Below are 20832 nucleotides of genomic sequence, written 5' to 3' on the forward strand. Positions count from 1 at the left end.
TCGGGGAAAATGGCTGCCCCACTTGTCTTTCTTTGGGTTTGGCGCGAGTGTTAGCTTGTATTGCCCGGGTTGCCACAAGGAACAGTTTTTCCTCGGCTTGGATCTCCGTGCTGCGGCCTGGATCTATTCACCCCCTTTGCCCGCCTTAGTTTCTATATTCTCAGTTCCCAGTGAAAGCCGCACTGTTTAGGTTAGTGAGGAAGGCAGAGCATTTCTTACTCCCTATTTCCTTCGGGGTTTGATTATATATTTAGCCAATTTTTCGCTCGACCATACTGTCGGGTGTATTGCGAAACATCTGGAGGGTCCGAGGATAGGTTTTTCTGTTTCTGGTTGAAGATCTTGTTGAGTTTTGGGGGCGATTTATCGGTATCGCTTCCTACCCTGCCATTACTCTCTAAATTAGTAGATTTAAAATCAGTACTGTAGTAGATTTAACTATATAGTACAAATAGCTAAATTAGCAAAACTTACATGATTTACCTTTGGCTCCTTGTTTTAAATTATTTTAATCAGTATCAGTTACTTTCTTATAAATTTTTTTCTTTGAGCCTATATGAAATTAGATTAATATAAAATAGAATGGCTCCAAAAATTCTGAGTGAATGGTGAATGTGAAGGACTTTAATCATAACTTTAATACATATTTTACAATTTGTAAACATACAGAGACATTTTGAAAGCAAACTTTTAAATAGTAATTTCATAAAATCTAAATATTAAAATTACAGATGGGACCTAGCTTGAATTTGACTAAAGTAACAAAATATTATAGAATTTGTGGTACTATCTTTTATTACAATAACCACCCAATCTAGTTAAAATAATTTATGCCTTTTAGATACAAAATATGGTTGAATTACAAAGCATGTTAAGATAAAATCACTAAGAAGGGAAACATAATTCATATTTCTTTGTAAATATGATACCTAGTATTACTTTTATTTATAACTGGTGGAGAGAACATGTGATACCTATTTTGTCAATGATTTCAGTGAATCAGAGCTATAAAAACATAAAACTTTAGAGTTGCAGGAATCTAGTTACCTTGACAATTACTAGTCTAGTTGATTAAGACGTATGAATATTGGCTCCAAAGCAAGATCTTTGCGACATTCTTAGCTGTAAGGGACTTGTAAGATTTCCTGGATCAGCATCGTATTTCTTTGCTTCAGACATTTTTTCTTTTTCTAAATCCATTATCAGTACTTATTCATTTTGCATAATCTTCTAATCACTATATTAAGGTTTTACTCATTGTCAAAGCGATCATAGTGAGCCTAAGAAGACCCTTTTTTTGAGCTTATATGCACATAGCTTAAACCAAAATCCAAACCTGTAAGGACATGACCTTCCAGAGTCTTACTATTAAATTTCTGTTAAATAGCACAAGGTTCTTTTATCGAGGACTATCGTTACATAGGTCTGCAGAGCAAATTGTCTCTCTAAATCCTTCAGAGGTTGGAACTGATAAAAATACAAAATTCCCTGAAACTAGATACTGTTTTCTTTCTCTTTGTGGAAAAATCGCGATCCTTGTTATAGTCAGCGAAGTTTTCTAACCCAGTTCTTCCACTAGAGGGAGACATCGTCCAGCTTTTAACCAATTGCAGCTCTCTCTCCTTTTTTACTGTGTCTTTTTCTGCAGGACCTCAGTTTGCTCTCAGCAGCAGCTGCGGCTGCTAACAGAACTGGCTGATGGAAGGGAGACCGAGGGAGTCAACGCTGCCTGGTCCTGCCATCCCATTTTATTGCTTAACTCAACCTGGAGTGTTGAGACCTATTCTCTCCCGGAGTTCTCCTTGCACTTTCCTGGGAGGCCAGTCATTCTGTACTCCCTTGGACAGCCAGGCTGGGTGGAGCGGGGGTGTGGGTGGAACAGGGTATTCTGCCCTTTATGGTGACTTTTTAAAAGCTGCCATCGGTGTCTTTTGACAGTATAGCGCTTAGGAGAAGAGGCTTTGATCACTAAACCGCTTACTTTTTTTCCCTTTGGTAATTTGGGTTTGTTTCCTTGGTCCCGCCCCTCTCTCTCCCCTCTCTCCCCTCCCTCCTTTAGCGAAGTGACACAGGCAACACTTGCTCGCTCGTGTTGGTGTTGGAACTCACACCTCGTCAGTGACCGTGCCAGGTACTGGGTAGAGTGGGACAGCAGCGATTTCCCCTCCTTCCAGCCACGATGCCTATAGGGGCAGCGGTTGGGCTGCACGCGGCTCAGCCCGCAGCACTTCTAGGCGGGATTGAGGCGCTGCACCTGCCTAGGAGTTGCTGCTAATTGTACTCGGCGCAAGTCTCGGAGAGGGCATCAGCTGGGACCTGTCTGCTAACAGCGGGAACACGGGCGCCTGAATCCAGGAATCTGGGCAGCTTGCAGGCGGGGAGCTCCAGAGCTCAGAGACTCTCCTTCTTTCTGCCCCGAACCTGTCCAGCAACTCCTCCACGTTGGAGACCCGGGACCAGCGAGAGCCAGGGAACAGGAACGGTACGTGGCAGAGGCTGATTTCCTGAAGGCGAATCGTTCCGTCCAATTGCCTTTCCCCAGAGAACAAAAGGGAGGGCGGGAGAGAAGGAACAGAGAATTAGTGAGTGTGTGTGAGAGGGAGAGACGACGTGAGGCGAGAGGAAAAGTCTGTACTCGGCGTTAAAAGCAAACAAATCATTGATGGAATAAGGGCGGTAACTGCTGCAAGACCGCCTCGATTCTCGCAGCAGGGGGAGCTGAGCGCACCGCGCGCATCGGGCGAGGACAGCGGGCGACCGCGGGAGCTGGCAAGGGCTCCGGGACTTAGGCTTGTCCGCGGTAAACACATCTTTTGATTACTTTGACACTGTGGAATAAAGAGAGGGAAAAGAGACGAGGTTTAGCACCACTTTCCATCCGATTTAAGGGAATTCCAGTGTAAATGTCAAGAGATTCCTGAGCCCACTTTGCCCATCAGAGAAGGAAATACACAGTCGCGCGCGCGCGCGCGCGCGCATACAGGCACGCTCCGGACCTCACTCACAAGCCCTCCACAAGCACACACCACCAGACTCGGGTTCCCTATGCCCCTGAATCGGGACGGCGGATTGGTATCTTGGAAGCGATGCAAGAGCGATAAGGCTGGCGCGGGCCCGCGGAAGCTGCAGGAGCATCGCTAGGTGTTGCCGCCACCAGGAAGCCGGGCTGCAGGTAGGTGCGAGCTGTGCCTCCCGCGGGAGCTGGGGACTCCGGCAGCAGCTCTAAGACCCATGCCCGGAAGCCCCCCCCCCCCCCGGGGGGTACGGGGCTATAGGGGGCTCCCTGTGGAGGCGAGAGGTGCGAGCAGATGCTGGTTGGGCAGCCTGTATCTCCCTCACGGGCATCGGGGTAGGGGCGGGGGCTGAAGGGCGCGGAAAAGGGATCAGAGCACACAATCGAGGTTCTGAGAACGATGTCCTCCCTCCTTTTCTGCCCCATTTCTCCTAACATTGCGAGCGACCCGGTCGAGGATTAAAGTGGGTTTTAACTCGATCCCTCGATCATATCCGTCCGGGCTGGTAACCATTTTGGACTCTTAACTAGGAGTTGGGGGTCGCCTGCGAGGCAGGATCAATGAGATGTGTTAGGTCGCCTTTCTGAAATCCCTACTTTCTGTCCACTTCTGATTAGTTAATTATCGGGCCTGTCGGCATACAGTGGGCGTTTCAATAAGGTTCTTCATTTCTCCGCCGCTAACTATTCTCATAAAGAATCATCGTGCTAAGTTCCAGAGCCCCTTCTATTTAAAGACTGATTTCGATTTGGGAACAGACGCTTTATTACTGAATGAAATAAAGCTTTGATAAAAGGGTACTACAAGAGTGCTTTAGGAAAAGTATCAGTTTACGAACAGCGTTCAAAAAAGACAAAAACAGAACTGCTTCGAGAAACTAATTGTTTTTTATTTTTTTATGAATATAAGCCTCCCAAACGGTTTTTCTGCCTCGTTGCTTTGCTGTCCCTTCTCCCCTTCTGTTCTAAAAGGCCGGTTTCCTCTCTAGAGGTGTTTCCTAAGCTATTGATCTTCCCTTGCCAGTGGGAAACGTGTTGTTTCCAGAAACCGTCTTTGCAAAGGAAAGTTTGAGATCTTCCGCCCGATTTCTCTTCGAACTGCAGGCTGCGCTATCTAGACTCCACTTGAAAAGGAAGAATTGTGGGTTCTTGCAGAGGCCCTGGATAAAAGCGACGCTTTCCTGTTCAGTATTCCCCTTCTGACCAAGTGTTAAACAATTGCCTGAAGCGTTTGGAATCAAATGTGTAGTTACTCAGTGGCTCGCTAGCCTCTCTTCAAACGGTGCTGAGGGAGTTTAGCGTGACAATGAAACAGAAAAGAAAATATCTTCGTTTTGTGAGTGTTAATCCTCTCTTGCATTTTGCCGAAATCGTTTTTTGAAAACAGAAACAAAACTATGCAACCCTTACTCTAAAAAGTACCGCTAAAACAGTCAGTATATGAGTCCTTCATGCAGGACAGGGTGAATTTCAATAACTATTGACTGAAAGATAGTTATCTGGCCCCTCCCTGTCTTCCCAGCTACATAGATTGTTTGAGACATTAACGTTCAAAGTGTTATCAAGTAACACATTAAAACTGATTTATTAGGCAATGCAAGTTAAGACAATTGAGTAATTAATTTAAGATTTCTGTGCTAAATGACAATAACTTGCAAAGAAGATTGAAAACATTTCTCAAGCCTTTAAAAAGCCAGAGCATTAAGATTGTATTTACTTCCAGCCGTTCTATGTTTCTACATGTATTCCCAGACTGTTGAATCTTTTACAATTTCAAATTCGGCACCTAAAAGCCTTAAAAATGATCAAACACATGTAATTTAATTTTCTCTTTTTTTTACTTCATTATGTTCTGGTTCTCATCCTGGGTCAATTGTTTGCATGTTGGTCTCTGTTTAGAATCCTAATCTTTAAAGTCATCAGTAGCCATTGAAAGGCCATTGGTAACTACACTGGGCTTATTTTATTTTTGTTTTCTTAATTTTCATAAAAAATGCATTGTATTATTTATAGATATAATACTATGACAGCAGTGTCATGTTAACGTAATGCTTAGGCATGGTGACTCTTTTAAGAGGCAGAGCACAATTTTAGCATGTTGCTTTTTATTATGCATTTTTTAGATTAAAATTTTGATTCTTTTTGCACCTTTAATAAAATTTTGTAGTTTAGGATGCTTAAACTTATTTATTAATATAGTGCCATGATACATGTCTCTTAAAGAAGAGCCCACATTAATGCTACAAGTTGTGCTAAAGAGAATTGAAGCCTTCTGAGTTTATGTGATTTTTAATCTGAAAAATATTAGCTATTTTCACAATGACAAATTGGAGAATGAGGATTTATTGAGATGCCCATGGATCTATGTCAAAAATGATACATGTTGCTTAGAGACTGAATTATAGTATTTACTAACCACCAAATTATAAAATGTGATGACACAGCTGTAAAATGTCTGTTTTTAGACAATGGTTACTTTTCCTTTTTAAGAGTTTATAAAGAGATGAAACTTAGGGGGTTAATACAAGATTTTATTAAAATTGTTTTGTGTATTATCAGAAAATTTTAGTGGTCCTGGATCCAGTATCTGCAGTGGAGCATTTCAATAAATGGTTCTTTTACAATGTGTTTTTGAACATTGAAATGTTGAAAGTGTATTTTAGGGTTGATTTATCACTGATTGCAGGTTATGGATTGCCCTGTACGAGTAGGGTAAGATGTGCCTCTCCAGCATTTTCCAGGCATTTCTTATCATGGGCCTTAATAGAAGGTACTGCCCAAGTTCAGCTGTGGCTGCAAACTGATGAACATTTGTCTCTCTAATGCATATCTTAAACTAAGAATGTTCCAAAGTGTCACAGTTATTTTTAATGTATTTGAGAAGATGAAACAACCAGAGTGCAAACAGTTAGTGCCCATGCTTTTACTTCTGCAGTATTTTATTAGGGATGCCTCATTAAGTCATATTATTCTGCAGCTGTTATGTTCATTAAAGATTCAAGTAAAAATAAGGAATTTTACTGTGCAATGCAGTTTTGTTTCTTTGGTAAAAAACCATAAGTTGAAGTAAAATAAGCATGTAACAGTCCCCCTTTGATCCATGCCTGACATTTACAAATGTAATTCATCAACTTGTTATTAGTAGGGTTCATAAAACTACAAAGAAACATGTTAACATGGATGCTGGTAGACATGAAGGCCAAAAAGCTGAACCAACCTCATATCTGGTCCACATATTTGCACAGTATTTCCCATGATAAATTTGCATATAAAGCATTGATTTTTTAAAATGCCATGTAATACAATGAATTTGCCATTTTATTCAAAAATTCTTTGGTTAACTTTATTTTGAGCTATAGTATTTGGAGCATATTGAACCATACCACACTGGAAGAAGAGGAATAATTTTATAATGAGGTACCATAAGTCTTTTTAGAGACAGTTTTACTTTAGGTTTGGAGAACAGACTGAAACACGGAAGGAGGAAAGATTGGCTTGGCAAACAGAGACCTGGAAGTTAGTTTTTGTTTTTTTAGTTGTCATTGACCACTGATTTATTGGGTCATTTTTAGAGAGTCTGATTCTATTCATTTGGCACAAGGATTCAGTATCCTTGTCAATGAACTATAAATAAAAATTGTTGTCTTCTGCCCTGGCCGATTGGCTCAGTGATAGAGTGTTGGCCTGGCGTGCGGAAGTCCGGGGTTCGATTCCCGGCCAGGGCACACAGGAGAAGCGCCCATCTGCTTCTCCACCCCTCCCCCTCTCCTTCCTCTCTCCCGCAGCGAGGCTCCATTGGAGCAAAGATGGCCGGGCGCTGGGGATGGCTCCTTGGCCTCTGCCCCAGGCGCTAGAGTGGCTTTGGTCGCAATAGAACGAACCCCCCCCCCCCCAGGAGCAGAGCATCGCCCCCTGGTGGGCGTGCCAGGTGGATCCTGGTCAGGCGCATGCGGGAGTCTGTCTGACTGTCTCTCCCCATTTCCAGCTTCAGAAAAATACAAAAAAAAAATCTGTTGTCTTCTTATTCTTAACAGAAATTTTAAGAGAAATGGTTAGATTTTTTGGAACATAAAAAAATTACTATTTAAATACATATCTCTGCAATATCTATCTAATATCTATATCTATACATATATATATGCAAATGTATACTTACAAATGCTTTTAAGGCACTCATACAAAATGCTAGTTTTGTATTGAAGTAGGTAAAAACAACTTTAAAAAATGTTTCCATTTTTAGGTATGTAGTTTTTCACTATTTTACATGATTTGACCTACACTGCAGCTGTATCCATGGCTTAACAATGTTGTTTATAATTGAGTTTTATTGTATGAGCCACTGTTAAATGCAGTGTATTTTTCCTCTTTGGTGTTTCTTTTGGAGGTATTTTTCTTTTTAAGATTTTTTTTATTTATTGATTTTACAGAGGTGGGGGAACAAGGATCAACTCATAGTTGCTTCAGTTTCGTTGTTCCTTGCTTGAGGTATGTGCCTTGACCAGACAAGCCCACGGTTTTGAACCAGCAACCTCAGCATTCCAGGCTGATGCTCAGTCTACTGTGCCACCACAGGTTGGGCGGAGGTATTTTTATTAATGGTGAAACATCATCAGCATGTTATTGGACTTCCATTTGACAACCTCTGTACTTAAGTTCTGGCTAAGAAAGAATTCAAAGCCAAAACTCAAAACTCAAAATACAAGCAAAAGTTAGTCACAGAGGTAGAAGAAGTGAGCCATGAAGAACTGGGGCAGCTGGGCTGGGTGGGCTCCGGAAACAAGTTATAGAAGCAAAAGAAGGGCCCTCGGAGCTTAAGAAAAAGAAAACAAGGATATATGTGCCTGAGGGATAGAAAGGGGGGAAGGTTCCCTGTGTGATCAGAAAGAGCTGAAGCTTGGGATAGGGGGAAGTCGGGAAAGGGTCAGGGTCACAGCCTTTGCTAATTGGTTGGTGCCAGGGCGTTGGGGAGGGGGTGGTCCTTAGTCATTGCAGCTGGTCCTGATGTAGCCATGGCGTCACCCTGTCTATCTCTGTTGCTTTTCTGGGCCTGGAGATGACACACAGCTGAGGCCTAGATGTTATCCCTAGTTTGACCGAAACTCTCTGTGGTCAACTGACCTGAGGCTTTGTTCCTAAGATTATTTGATCCAGGTCAGAACCTCATTGTCCTGAGGGCTTAATGCTTAAGGGAGCGGTCATGCAAGGGCTTGTATGGAAGTCATATGAGGCTATTCCCTGGCTCCCGTGTTCCTCCTCTAACGGGCTCTACCACATGACTGGTGACATATCGGAGGAGGCAAGTTCAGGGGAGGGTCTGAACCACATGACCAACGATATGCTGGGGAGGAGGAAAGGTCACTCTGGGGGTGAGGTTCCAGCCTACAATTGTCCCTTTCTAGGTACCCAGGGCTTCCTGCCCTGTTATCTAATAAGCCCCGCCCACTGTCCTTGCTCTGATCATACCTGCCTACTACATTTCTATTTGTTAGGCTAGAAATGCAAAAATCAATTTTGTCTTCTGTGTAAGGATGCTTTGGGATGTGTTTATTGACACTGTGACTAGGAATTTCAACACATTTTAAACACTGGGTATATGTGTATGCTGTCTTTATTAAATACGCACCTCCACAGTGAAAACATAAGCCATGCATTACATTAGAGCATACCATTCTGGTTTGCAAATGATATTGACATATTTTCCAGAAACATATTGATATTATACTCCAAATTTATGTTAGATTTCCAAAACCCACCCACTTCCAATGTGTATACCACATGTATATGTTGGATTTCATCCTGTGCTGTAATGATAGGCAATCTAGTCCCTGAAATCAGTGAAAATCTGGCCTCTTTAGGCAATTGATTGTTAAGACTTGGGATTCAGATAAAAAACGAATATATTAGCTATAAGAATAACATTCCATTTTGTTCCCAGTGATCCACATGGGGTATGAGCACTAACTAAAAAATCAGAGCTTGTAGTACCCTTTTATTAGATAAAGCCCCTTTCATCAGTTCCTTCAGTCTCCTGAATACTCCATTGTAGCTGTAATTGTTTTAAGATTTCCTCTGACTGACCAGTTAGTGAAGATTTGTCTGTCTCCCTTCCCCCTAGCAAAAGTACAAACATATCATTCAATTAAATTTATCTTTATTTTAGAAAGTCTACACTAAGATTGGATATTGTGATAATGTTGCATTTTTAGCAATTATGGTGGTAGGCTGAATTTAGTACTTTGACAAGATGGGGACAAGAAGCCAAACAAATCTCTTTTCCTCCTTTAATCTCCTGTGCTCTGTAAAGCTAACTCTTCATATAAAGCCTGGAGAGTGCGAAGTAGCTTTTGATGAATGTAAGCTTTGTTTTACTAAATATTTTTATGTTTTTTTTTTCTTTTATGACCTAGTGACTGTATAATTGCATGCATGTGAATGGGCAACTCTGTTGTCCTTTAAAGGTCATGCAAAGATTCTCTACCCTTCAATTTACAGTGTTAATTGCCTATGGCCTCCTGTTGCTGCATATGGAACTTTCTGTTGAGTTTAATAGTAAAGTCTAATGCTTTGGCTTTGTGTGGTGGATTATGCAGCTCTCTATAAACATATTTATAAAGGTATGTGTTAGTAGGCATTATGATAGAAGATTTTTGGAAAAGATTATTTATGCTTTGGAATTTAAGAAGGGCCTGGGCTGTGATGAGATGGACAGATTTCTGGAACAGAAAAAATTTATTATTCAACATTATTATCTATATGTAAAAACTGTGCATAGTTTTATTTAATCCTGGCTGAATTTTTCATTTTTAATGTCCTTCTTGAAGATTGCAGAAAAATTGTACTTAAATATCAGAGGAAGGAAATATTGCTTTTTCTCTCCTGCTCTATTATGAAAAATACCATATGCATGATCAAAGCAAGGTGTGTTGTTTGTTCCAGTCTGCTTTTTCTGGCTTCATATTCTTTGTCTTCGTGGGTTGTAAAGTAAGCAAAAGCAGGGAAGTAAAAAAAGGGTTAATATGGTTGTAGGAATCCTAACAAAACCTCAAGCTAGTAGTAATAGGACACAGAAACTCTGTTAGAATATACTTTTTGAGAGGGCAGGTTTTCTTCAGCTCTAAAACTTGTTCTAAAACAATAGAGCTCTATGCATTGATACAGTGAATTTGTGACTGCTCAGATTAGTCAAGAATTCAGAAATAGCCCATAAAGATTGAGGAAAACAGCATAAACACATTTTTTAAAAATTCATATTAGCTTATGTACAGTTCCAAATTCATTTAAGGTGGACAAACCTGGTTATTGTTACCACTTCTTTTTAGTTTAGTTTTACCTTGTTATAGGTGTATAGTGAATGGCACGCTCACATTTGTTGGTTCTGGAGAGTTCAGTAAGTTTCTTCTTAGAATGACTAGCAGATGTGTTAATATCAGTGACCTGGTTCTGTTTTGTTAGTGTTTTCTTCAGAGAGTTGAGTGGAATTGAGCGAAAGAGTTCTAACTTCAGCTCTTCTCTTTTATGGCATACAAGGAGAAAGGAGGTCGGTGAGCTATCTTTCAGTCAGGCGGTCCGGAGGCCAAGGGCAGAGTGAAAGGGAAAGGCAAACCATTTTGGATGGTTTTAAGTTCAAGAAAAATTTCCAACCTAATAATTTTTTTTCAGCTCTAGTTCTTGAAATGTTATATCATTATAGTTTGCTGCTAAAATACATATTTAGCATTCTTGAAAACACCTTTTAGATTGATTGATGGTGCGTTTGTAAGTATGCTAGAATTGGGTCACAATTTAGATTTTGCGATTTGAGGATATATTTGCTCATCCCATCATTTGTTGAGTGGTTAAAATTAATTGGCTTGCATTTTGGTTAGTAGATACATTTTGAAAATGACTATCATGAAACCAGTGTGGTCCAGTGGCAAGAGCTCTGATGATTTTGTAGTTCTAATAAAGAACCATGTAACCACAAAAAATCACCTCATTTCTCTGTGCCTCAGTTTCTTGGCAATTTATTTTTTTGGTTAAGTTTTCAAGACAATTAAAAATATTTTCTCCTTTCTTTAGCCCTGCTAAGGATCATGGCATGGAAGGTACAGTCATAGTATTTAAGGCATATCTTTTAGTGAGGAAGTCAAGGGACATCTAGCACCTGGTTCCTGGCACATCAGTAAATGTTTCATAAATGCTTTTTAATAAGTGACTCATAAAAGTTGTCCAGCTTTATAAGATTGGGATGATGATGATAATGATGATTATGGTGATGACTAAAGACTATTGATGTGGGAATGTAAAATTGAATCAGACTAAATCTTATAATTCAGTTTAACTATCTTGTCTAATTTGTATCATGTTGTTTTGTTGCAAAAGAAGTTGTGATGTTGTTAAGTACCTGTACCTCAATTTTGCGGGTTTACGTAGAGACACCAAGTCCAGATGAATTTTGGAGAGTTTTATTAAAGGAGGAGATTTATTAAATATGCTGGCCACATATGGCTTACATGGGGCAATTGCAAACCCAGATCATGTGCGCCAAATACATTTCAGGGGCTGCTTATATACCCTTGATCACACACGGGCGGGGGAGAGCATGACATCATGGCACAAGCTTACAACATTTGTTTAGGGGATACACAGAAACATTAAGATTTTTAAGGTAACACAATCAAAGATGTTTACAAATCTTTTAGGGTTCCTCTTCCCTCCTTTGCCTAGGGGTATGTTACTCTCAAAATTCCAGGGAGGGGGAGGAATTACAATCAATGTAAGGTGGTATGTTAATTCTGTCTTTTATTGAAAGAGAAGAAGTTTCTAGGTTAACCTTTATTTTAGATTTAAAACTAAATGACCCATTGTTCTTGCAAGCCAGAAACTTCTGTATTCTTCTCCCTCCCCTTCGCAAAGTTAGGACAGACAGAAAAGCCTGACCTTTCCTTCTAGAATATTAATATTATTTTTTCAGCTTTTTGGTACCTTACTACAGTAACAGACCATGAGCCTTAAGCTTTTTAGGGTTACATGTCTTTTCTTTATTGATGGTTTCATAGTCACTGGAATAAAATAAACAATCAAAATAGAATTAGGCTATCTTCATATACCCATTGACAGTTAACACATGCATTCAAAATCTGTGTATGAATTTTTGAGAATTTATAATTCTTGGGAAAAGTTTGTTTGTTAAGTATTTATTGAACAATTTCAGGGTATTTGAGATCTCTCAGTAAATAAAAAAGACAAAGACACCTGTCTTCTTGTTTATAACTCTGAAGTACAGTTCTGAAAAGAAATAGTTTAAATAGTTAAAATGACTGAGTTGGAATGAGTTGTGTAGGAAAATAGCATAGTATATATTTAAAATGAGGTAGTGTGTAATTCAGTGGATTGATTCCCCTCACAAGGTCTATGATCAAACAGTAGCTCCTTTTCCTCAATTAGACACATGAAAGAATAAATTCAGATAGGCTGAATGATTCAAGATCAGTGACATGATGATCATAGAACCTCTTAAAAGGGTGGCAAATTCAAGCGCTAATGGAGTCAAGCTGGGAATGTGAATGGGTGAAGCACATTAAATTGAAGATGACAAATGGCAGCTGACACTCAGCCTCAGCTACAGTGTGAGGGAGACCATAGGGAGTGGTGGAGATGCCGGCCAACATCTATGTGGGACAGCTAAACCTTGGCTCCACTTATGGCCATGCCAGGTGTAGGTCTGGTGCCGCCAGATTTTCTGATTTGTAGAAGAGAATTTAGATATGCCAATTTTTTTGATGTGAAAGTTCCAGATTTATAAATGATGGTATTGAATTCAAAGTTTAAAATTTTATGTGGGCCAACAGACATATCTGCAGGCCATATGCAGACTGAGGGATATGAGCTATTGACAGAGGGAGATCTGAAAACAGCTAGTTATGGAGATTTGTATATGCCTGCCGCTGCCATCTCTAGCCATAATCCTCCAACCCCACTGGCATGTGGAGTCAGACTGGTTGCCAAAAGGAGCAGTTCAATCTCATCTCTGTTTTTAGTTTTTTTCATATGGATTCATTGTGCAATTGCTGCTGAACCCACCTTGAAGTTGGTGGTATCTTAAAGGGTTTAAGAGATACAGTGGGAATGCAGAAGTTTAAATTTATGCCAAATATTTGGAATGTGCTTTATAGTTCTGTAATACCTTATTTCTTTAAATTAGTGCTTCTTAAACTTCAAAATGGTCACAAATCACCTGCGGAAATTTTGCTAAAATGCAGGTTCTAGATTGGGCCCTGAGAGTCTGCATTTCTGTCATGCTTCCAGGTAAAGCGAATGCGTTTTGCCCATGGATTAGTTTGAGTTGCAAGGTCTTAGAGAGTTTTTTTGCCTTTAATTTCCATCCATGCATGCAGAAATGTAGGAGGCCTCCAACTCTTACCTTTCTGACAGGTTTCTCCCTGTAGTAACAGCCTAAACCCGGCCACTGGCTCTAAACACTTTTCTGAAAGGCTCTTTAAGCTGAGCACAGAATTTATAAGGGCTGTTGCTTATTTTTTCTAGCCTTTTATTTAGAGAACATCCTTTCCCCCTGAAGTATTAGTCAGAAATTGTCTGTTCCTCATATATTAAGGCAAGGCTGATTTACTTCCCACAGCTTGATGAAATAAGTTTATTTCTTAACTAAGGCATTATATTGTACATGGATATATTTTCACATCCAAAGTCAATTTTAGTTCCCTAAATCATTTTTTTGTAATTTCAACAGTTATTTCCTTCCTTTTAAGACTTAAATGTCAAAATTTTGGCCACAATGTCTAGATTTTTATTCTACTTAAGTAATTATGAGTGGGTGAGAGGATAGATTGGGGAAAAAAGATGGTTTTCCTATGTGTTTAGTGGGCTTACAATTTTAAAGTGAGTATCTTTTCTTTCTTTTTCTTTTTGCTCTGCTAATTCTAACTACCTTTCCACAACTGGCCTCTTTGACTCTGCATAGTGAGTTATTTTCATGCTTGCTGACCCCTGGGAGTGAGTTTTTTTTTTCTTCAAAAAATGAAATTAGTTCCAGTTACAATTGTCTTAACTTAAAATCATGTTTGTTAGATAATTAATTTATAGAAACAAGAAGAACATACATTTGACTTTTTTTAATGTTGCCTTACACGTTTAAAATAATTTTTTTTTATCTCATGCAATTCTCACCTCCCATCTGTAAATCAAAAAGTATTGTTATTAGCAGAATCTCAAATATGTACTTGCATATGATGATATTTTTAGGACAATTTATAGGTAAAAATTTATTCCTTACATTTAAAAATTTTTCGAACTGTGGTATTCCTCAAAACACAGATGCAGCAAAGTGGTTAGTTATGTTCAATGCTCATCAATCACCCTGTGTGCCTCCGTTAACGTCCTTTCTTGTAGCACACTGACATACGAAGCATTTTGGTTGTGTCATCCTTTGAGGCTGTTGTAGGGACTGGCTTTGGGAAATGACGCCCTGAAAGACGAAGGCTGTCTCCTACTGACGATGGTTGGCCTCCTCTGGGTGATTTCCTCTCTTTCACAAACTCCTCCAAAAGCTGATCAGTGAGCTTCAATCTGAAGTCAAATAGCCGTGGTCTTCCTGTCTTCATCTGATACACAGTGTATGAGTTAAAAACAGCAATGTAATTTCATGAAAAAAGGGTGTTATATACCATTTCATGGTTTTTCTTACATTTCCTGTGAAACTTATTTGCATGTCAGCCTTGTCAGTCAAACCCATATTCTCATTCTACCTGACCACACTTAGTGGCTTGGTAATGCTTTGCCCAGTAGTGCAATCACTTTTGCCAGTTTCAATCATCAAGTCCTCATGAACTGTAGTTAGCATGTTGACCTCTCTTTTGTCACGCCATTTTTGAGCTAACATGATTTTAGTATGTCTTGAGATGCATTCACCCTTTTTTATATTCTTAGGAAACTCACGCATTCCCTTTTGATTTTTTCCAGTGGTTCCACAAGCACCAGTTCTGTTTTCATGTAAATATTCAAACAAATTAGGACTTGTATACCAATTGTCAAGGTAGACATTATGGTTTTTTCCTGTGTAAGGAGTAAGTAATGTATTCACCATAGAACCTGAGACTCCAACTTTACTGCTCCAGCTCAAAGTTTAAAGAAGTACATGTACGATCATACTCTGGATGGTCAGGAGGCACGAGGACGTACATGAACATTTGTACTACTACTCAAAGGGGTAAGATTGAAGACATAATGACATATTTTGGGGAGTTTTACTTATATATCACTGGCATTTTGTCCCCTATACCAGCTTTACTTATGCCAAGTGTCACAGCTAGGTCTGTGACTCTATTGTACCGCAGTATGACTGGGTTTCAGGTCACAAGCTCAATTCACCAGGTAAACTATTGAATATTTTATTGTCAGTTTTACCAATGCCCTGGAAGTTCTTATGTTTCTTATGCTGGCATATTAATTATAAACTGAGATTGGATTTAGACAGGTCAGTCTGAGGGAGTGAAGCAGTTTGGTTGCAAGTTGTATGATTAATATAGTTTGCAATAGTAATGCTTTTAAATCTTACTCAATTTCTTTTGTTTAAGTGCTTAGAAGTTTCTGTTATATAAAATAACTTGGCTTAAATCTGAGTAATGATATGAATTCATTGTACTGAGTCTGTTTGATTGTAAGCTCTGTGAGGTGGAACCATGTTTCTATTGATTCCAGTGCTGAGCATAGTATCTGTCACATAATAGGTATTTGATAAATTTAATGGGAAGATGATCAAGAGTTGATATTGATAAAATGTCTTTTTGCATATTTCTTCAATAGGTAAGAAAATATTTTGTGAATCATTGTCATTTATTCTGTCTAACTGTGTTTGTGTTGTGTCTATGAAAGAGAACTTATTGGACAAGAGAGAGATGAGAGAGTGAGAACAAGTGTGTGAGCGATGGAGAGGCTATTTTGAGCTACACTTGAAAGATATTTTAGCATTAAAAAAGTGCACGTATTCTGGGCAAAATATCAAGGACAAAAACAAGGATGCTGACCAATAATCCACAACTTATTGTAACCTGAAGGTTTAGAGCCTACATTCGCTTGTGATTCTACTTTTGTATAAGTGAAATAATATTTGTCTATGTCAAATTATGTGTTGCTAATCACATATGGAATATACTTTACTCTTGTCAGTGACTTGACTCATCATTCATAAGGGAATTTAAAGCCATTTATTCTTATCTACATAATTACCATTTTCATAATTTAACATGAACCAAATTTACTTTTTTTTTACCTTCAGGAACACTTTTGACTGTGATAGCATTGTTCTTGGCTTTAATGATATTTAAAATTATTGGTGTTCTAAATTTTAAATGCTATTTAGTATGGATAGTATGCATTCAAATATTTTAGTTCCTCTGGGTCAAGTAAAGCTTTTAAATGCTTTCGGCCATAGAAGATCTTACAAAATTAAAACTCTTTGACTATATTTGATTATTAAGGAAACCCATGTGCATAATAAAATGAAAAAATTCAACTCATTAGAACATTAAAAACTTAGTTGAATTTTTTGTCTCCTTTATTTTAAAAGGTTGAGCTAAATTGTATAAGCATCCTTATATGCTTAAAAAAATTCTTAAGACCCTTGAATATGATGTCTTCTTTGAAGTATAACAGGTATTTTTGGAACTCCTCATGAGTCAAAAGACAGACTTTGAATTGAATGGACCTGTTTTTTCCCCTGTATTGTCTCAGAACACTGAGGCATATATAATTAAGATTTAAGGTTATTGGGCTAGGGCTACTGTGGAACTTAATGAAAAAGATTTATTTTTCTTCCACAACTCAATCCCAAATATAAGATTAATAAAAAATTTAGGGACTTTATAGTATTGGAAGATTTTCAGAATCACTCAGTGGAATTAAAATCAAGTTATTATATATTGGTGATTTTTACCTTGGAGTAAAATTTCTAGGAGACTGGGTGCCCTATGGTTTTTCCTAGCAGCTGATTATCTCTAGTCTTTAAGGTGGACTTCAGGGTTTGTGGCCAATACTTCACTTTGTATTTTGTGCAGTCTGTTCAAATTCACTGGTAAGAGGTTATGGCAGACTTGAGTGAAATGAGAGAAAAAAAAAGGAGTAATTGGCAGTCAGGGGTTGAGAAGGTTTGTATTTTGTAGGATATGAATGAGAAGAAGATTTAGGTTGGGGGCCAGATGGAGTGACAGGGAGAAAATAGAGGTTGGAAGGGCTGTTTGTTTTGGCTAGCATTTTTTACATAAAAAAAATACATAATAAAAAATAAAATAAAATGAGAGAGAGAGAGAAAGAGAAAATTCTTGGCCTTTGAGAGAGGTTAGAAGTTAGACAAAGAATAAGTCTATTGCAATTCTTGGGGAATGAAGAGGTGAAGTAGCACTGAATGGAAGTAAGATTATAGAGAGAAAAATGCCTGGTGCCAAACCAACATTTCCCCCTGGTCTTATAAAAACTTTATCGGGGAATAAGGAATTTTTGTCAAGGCATTTTACCAAACTAAAAGTCTGAGAGAATGTTACTAAACATTTTTGTTATCAGTTTCTCATTGGTAAGTTGGGTTTAATGATTATTTACATCCCTCCAAGCTCTGTGAGTCAACGATGACCCAAGATCATCCTTCTATGCTTCTGTTCTGTCATATCAACGTATCTTAAACTCTGTCCTTTCTCTCTGTTTCTTCCCTACACTGAAATTTTTTAGGTCAGAGAATCTGTTGTACTCTTCACCATGGACCACCCAAGCCTAATCTAGACATTTAATATGTATTTTATTAATTTATCCTTAATTTTTTATTCTAAAATTCTAAATTATTTTCATCTTTCATTTCCACAATAAACAACAAAGTGTGTCCCAGAAGCATACATAATAACTATATTTTCAGAGTGCTGTATTGTTTACAAAAACACTTTCATGCGTTTAATTTCATATACTGTGAAGTAGTTGTTTGTTGGGGATGAATGATATCTTCAATTTTGGGTGAGGAAACTCTGGTCAAGAGTGGTAAAAACCATACAGGTAGTGAGTGCCAAGAGGCAGGTTTGAATATAAAGCCCGTCTGCTGGAAGACAATTCTCCATGGGTCACTCAAGACATTAACTGCCCTTTTGTTCCATAATATCCGTTTAGGGATGTTTAAAGAGTGAACTCACCACCTTGGAAGATAATGTCTCCCTAATGTCCAGCATAGCCAAAACAAATTCTCCCTGCAGGACAAAGGGAGGTCAGCTTGTAACCCATTATAGTATATCTGGGTTCACTTAGCTAAAGGTTCCACAAACCAATGTGTGTACAACATCTACATGAGCTGCTTTGCATTACACCTGTGGGTTGTGGGGTCAAGGAAACTGACCAAAATATGATGTTCATGCTATTTGCTGTGCAATGAGGAATAAAGCCTTTTGTTTCTGACCAGGAGTCTCAGGTCTTTTGCCAGCAACCATAAAATATGGTAGGCTAACTTGTAATATTGCAAGCAGGGTAAAATTCTCAAACAGTTCTAGGAAGTATATATTTCTGTCACATCAAATGGTGTCTCTTTTTCTTTGCTTAGTTTATGTCCACTTTCATAGCTATCCTGAGTTGTAACAAAAATGAGTGACCTATTTTACTGCTGCTGGGCTTTTAGTACTCCCCACTGGGATTCCTCTTGAAACCCATCCTCCTCTGATATTTAGAAGGTTCCTTAAGTGGCAGTAGAGAGGACAGGTTCCATAGTGGGTGGAATAGATAGCCAGGAAGACCAGCGAGAAAGGCATTTTAGTGATTCTGGGGAGAACTGGAAACAATTTGAAGAAAAGAGTTGAAGAAAAGAGTTGAAGAAGGAAGGAAAAAAGACACAATTCAATTCAGATGTGGAAAACGGAGCCAACTGGTCTTCGAGACCAAATGTGTGGGAGGGAGAGAGAAAAGAAGTCAAGAGTAGGTCCTGGCTGAGGTGATTGGTGGTGTTCATACAGGAAGATCCTGAAACCTATTGTAGTCTATCTAGATCAGGGGTCTCAAACTCGCGGCCCGCCCACCAATTTTGTGCGGTCCGCATTTGTGGATTAGTCTGCGGGCCGCACAAAATTGGTGGGCGGGCCGCATGCGGCCCGCGGGCCCGAGTTTGAGACCCCTGAATTCTAGATGAAGACAATAGGTTTAATTTTAAGCGTTTTGAGTTTGAGAGGCCTTTGGGATATCCAAAAGGAAATCTAAGTAAACAGTGGTAAATTTGAGTTTGGCATTCAGGATGGAATTATGGGTTAGAGATAGAGGTTTGGGAGTCATCAGTGTACATATGACAATTGAAACCTTCTAACTGGGTGAGATATCCAGAAAGAGTGTGTAGAAAACACCAAGAAGAGAATCCTGGGGAACATTAATATATATATATATATAAATCACGGATCTACTTACTGCCGAAAGGAAGAGTCACCTTTCTCTCTGTTGTTCTCTCTCTGGGTTTTTGCCCAGTTTGCAGCAACTTGACCTCGTAAGCCATGGAGTCCACCTTTTCTGCAATGACCTGCTGCCTAGAGAAGCTGGTGGCAGCAGGAAGGAAGAGCAATGGACAAGAGTGGGTAGCATGCTCAGAGTTCCCTATTTCCTTTTCTCTTTGCTATGCCCTGAATATTATTATGTGCTAAGACTGTACCCCTGTTAGCTGTCACAGACAAGACCACTGTCAGGGGACAGAGACTTTTTCCCTTTGGTTTTTATTCTCCACAGAGCTCTATAGACATTTAAAGAGTTCAAAACTCAAGCATTTATAATGTGCCAGCCACTGTGCTAAGTACTTTACATGAATTATCTCATTTAATTCACTCAGTAATTCCAGAGAAAGGTATTACTGTTAACCATGTTTTTATAAAAAAGTGGCCTGAGCAAGGTCACACGGCTTATAAGAAGTGACAAATTTTGAATCACATCCCTTGCCTTAAAGTACTGCATCTCAGTCATGCTTGTTGGACAATGAGACTCATTCTGCTGAACCGAGGCTGGTAAGAGAATTACTTGTCTTGGTTTAAATTATTTACATGTAGATATCCTAAGTATGTCTTGTTTCTTCAAGCTTAGAATAATACCATTCAAGTTATACTATAATATCCATAGCCTTCTTTGAATATGTCACAGATTTCTCATAGTGTCTTTCTATGACTCTCCTATTTCATTTGATAAAAAATTTTATTTAATAAGCTATAGAACTAGCATTCAAGAAAATTAAAAAAATTATATACTCAAGTATTTACTCCTTTGACTTGAAAAACAAAACAACTCCAACTCCTAAACAAATGTGAGCTAAAGTATCAGGAATTTAAATTCAGGCTGAAATAATTATTTTCACTTATCTTACAAAAATCTCTTGGTCTCTTCACTGTATCAGAAATGGGAATCTCGGGAGCAGGGTGGGAACAGCCTGTGCAGCAGCCCTGTTGCAGAACTCAGTTGCATTTGTAGAACATTGATGTAAGATACTCAATGCTTGCTGAGTATCGAACATTGCAATTGTCTAATATTCTAATTAATGACACAGCCTTACAAAATCATTCATTATATTGACAGAATTCAGACAATCTTTTTTGAGTAAACAGTAAATATATCTGTAAATGAACGTTTCCCCTAATAATATTACAGTATAATACAGGCAGCAGACATTCTATGGTAATGTGAATAGTAGGTTCCTGTTCTTGAATATTACAGATGTTTTTAATATGATGACAACATCCGAGGAGGAGTGCTATATTATAGCTACCTTGTATTTTTCTTTTGATTCTGTCTTTAGAACTCAATGTTGGAAAAGAATGGGAACAGACTTTTTTTTT

At 38.7% G+C, this 20832-nt stretch overlaps 1 protein-coding gene across 2 annotated transcripts in view; it reads left to right on the forward strand.

Moving 5' to 3' along the window:
- The first annotated feature begins 2208 nt into the window (after window positions 1-2208).
- TAFA2 (TAFA chemokine like family member 2) overlaps window positions 2209-20832 on the forward strand; it is a 541685-nt gene continuing 523061 nt past the window's right edge. For both annotated transcript variants that reach the window (XM_066369326.1, XM_066369327.1), the window contains exon 1: window positions 2209-3172. The gene's annotated coding sequence lies outside the window, so the exon portion shown is untranslated. The remainder of the gene's footprint in view (window positions 3173-20832) is intronic.

Source organism: Saccopteryx leptura, chromosome 2, assembly GCF_036850995.1.
Source record: "Saccopteryx leptura isolate mSacLep1 chromosome 2, mSacLep1_pri_phased_curated, whole genome shotgun sequence".
In the NCBI taxonomy this organism is placed as follows: Eukaryota; Metazoa; Chordata; class Mammalia; order Chiroptera; family Emballonuridae; genus Saccopteryx; species Saccopteryx leptura.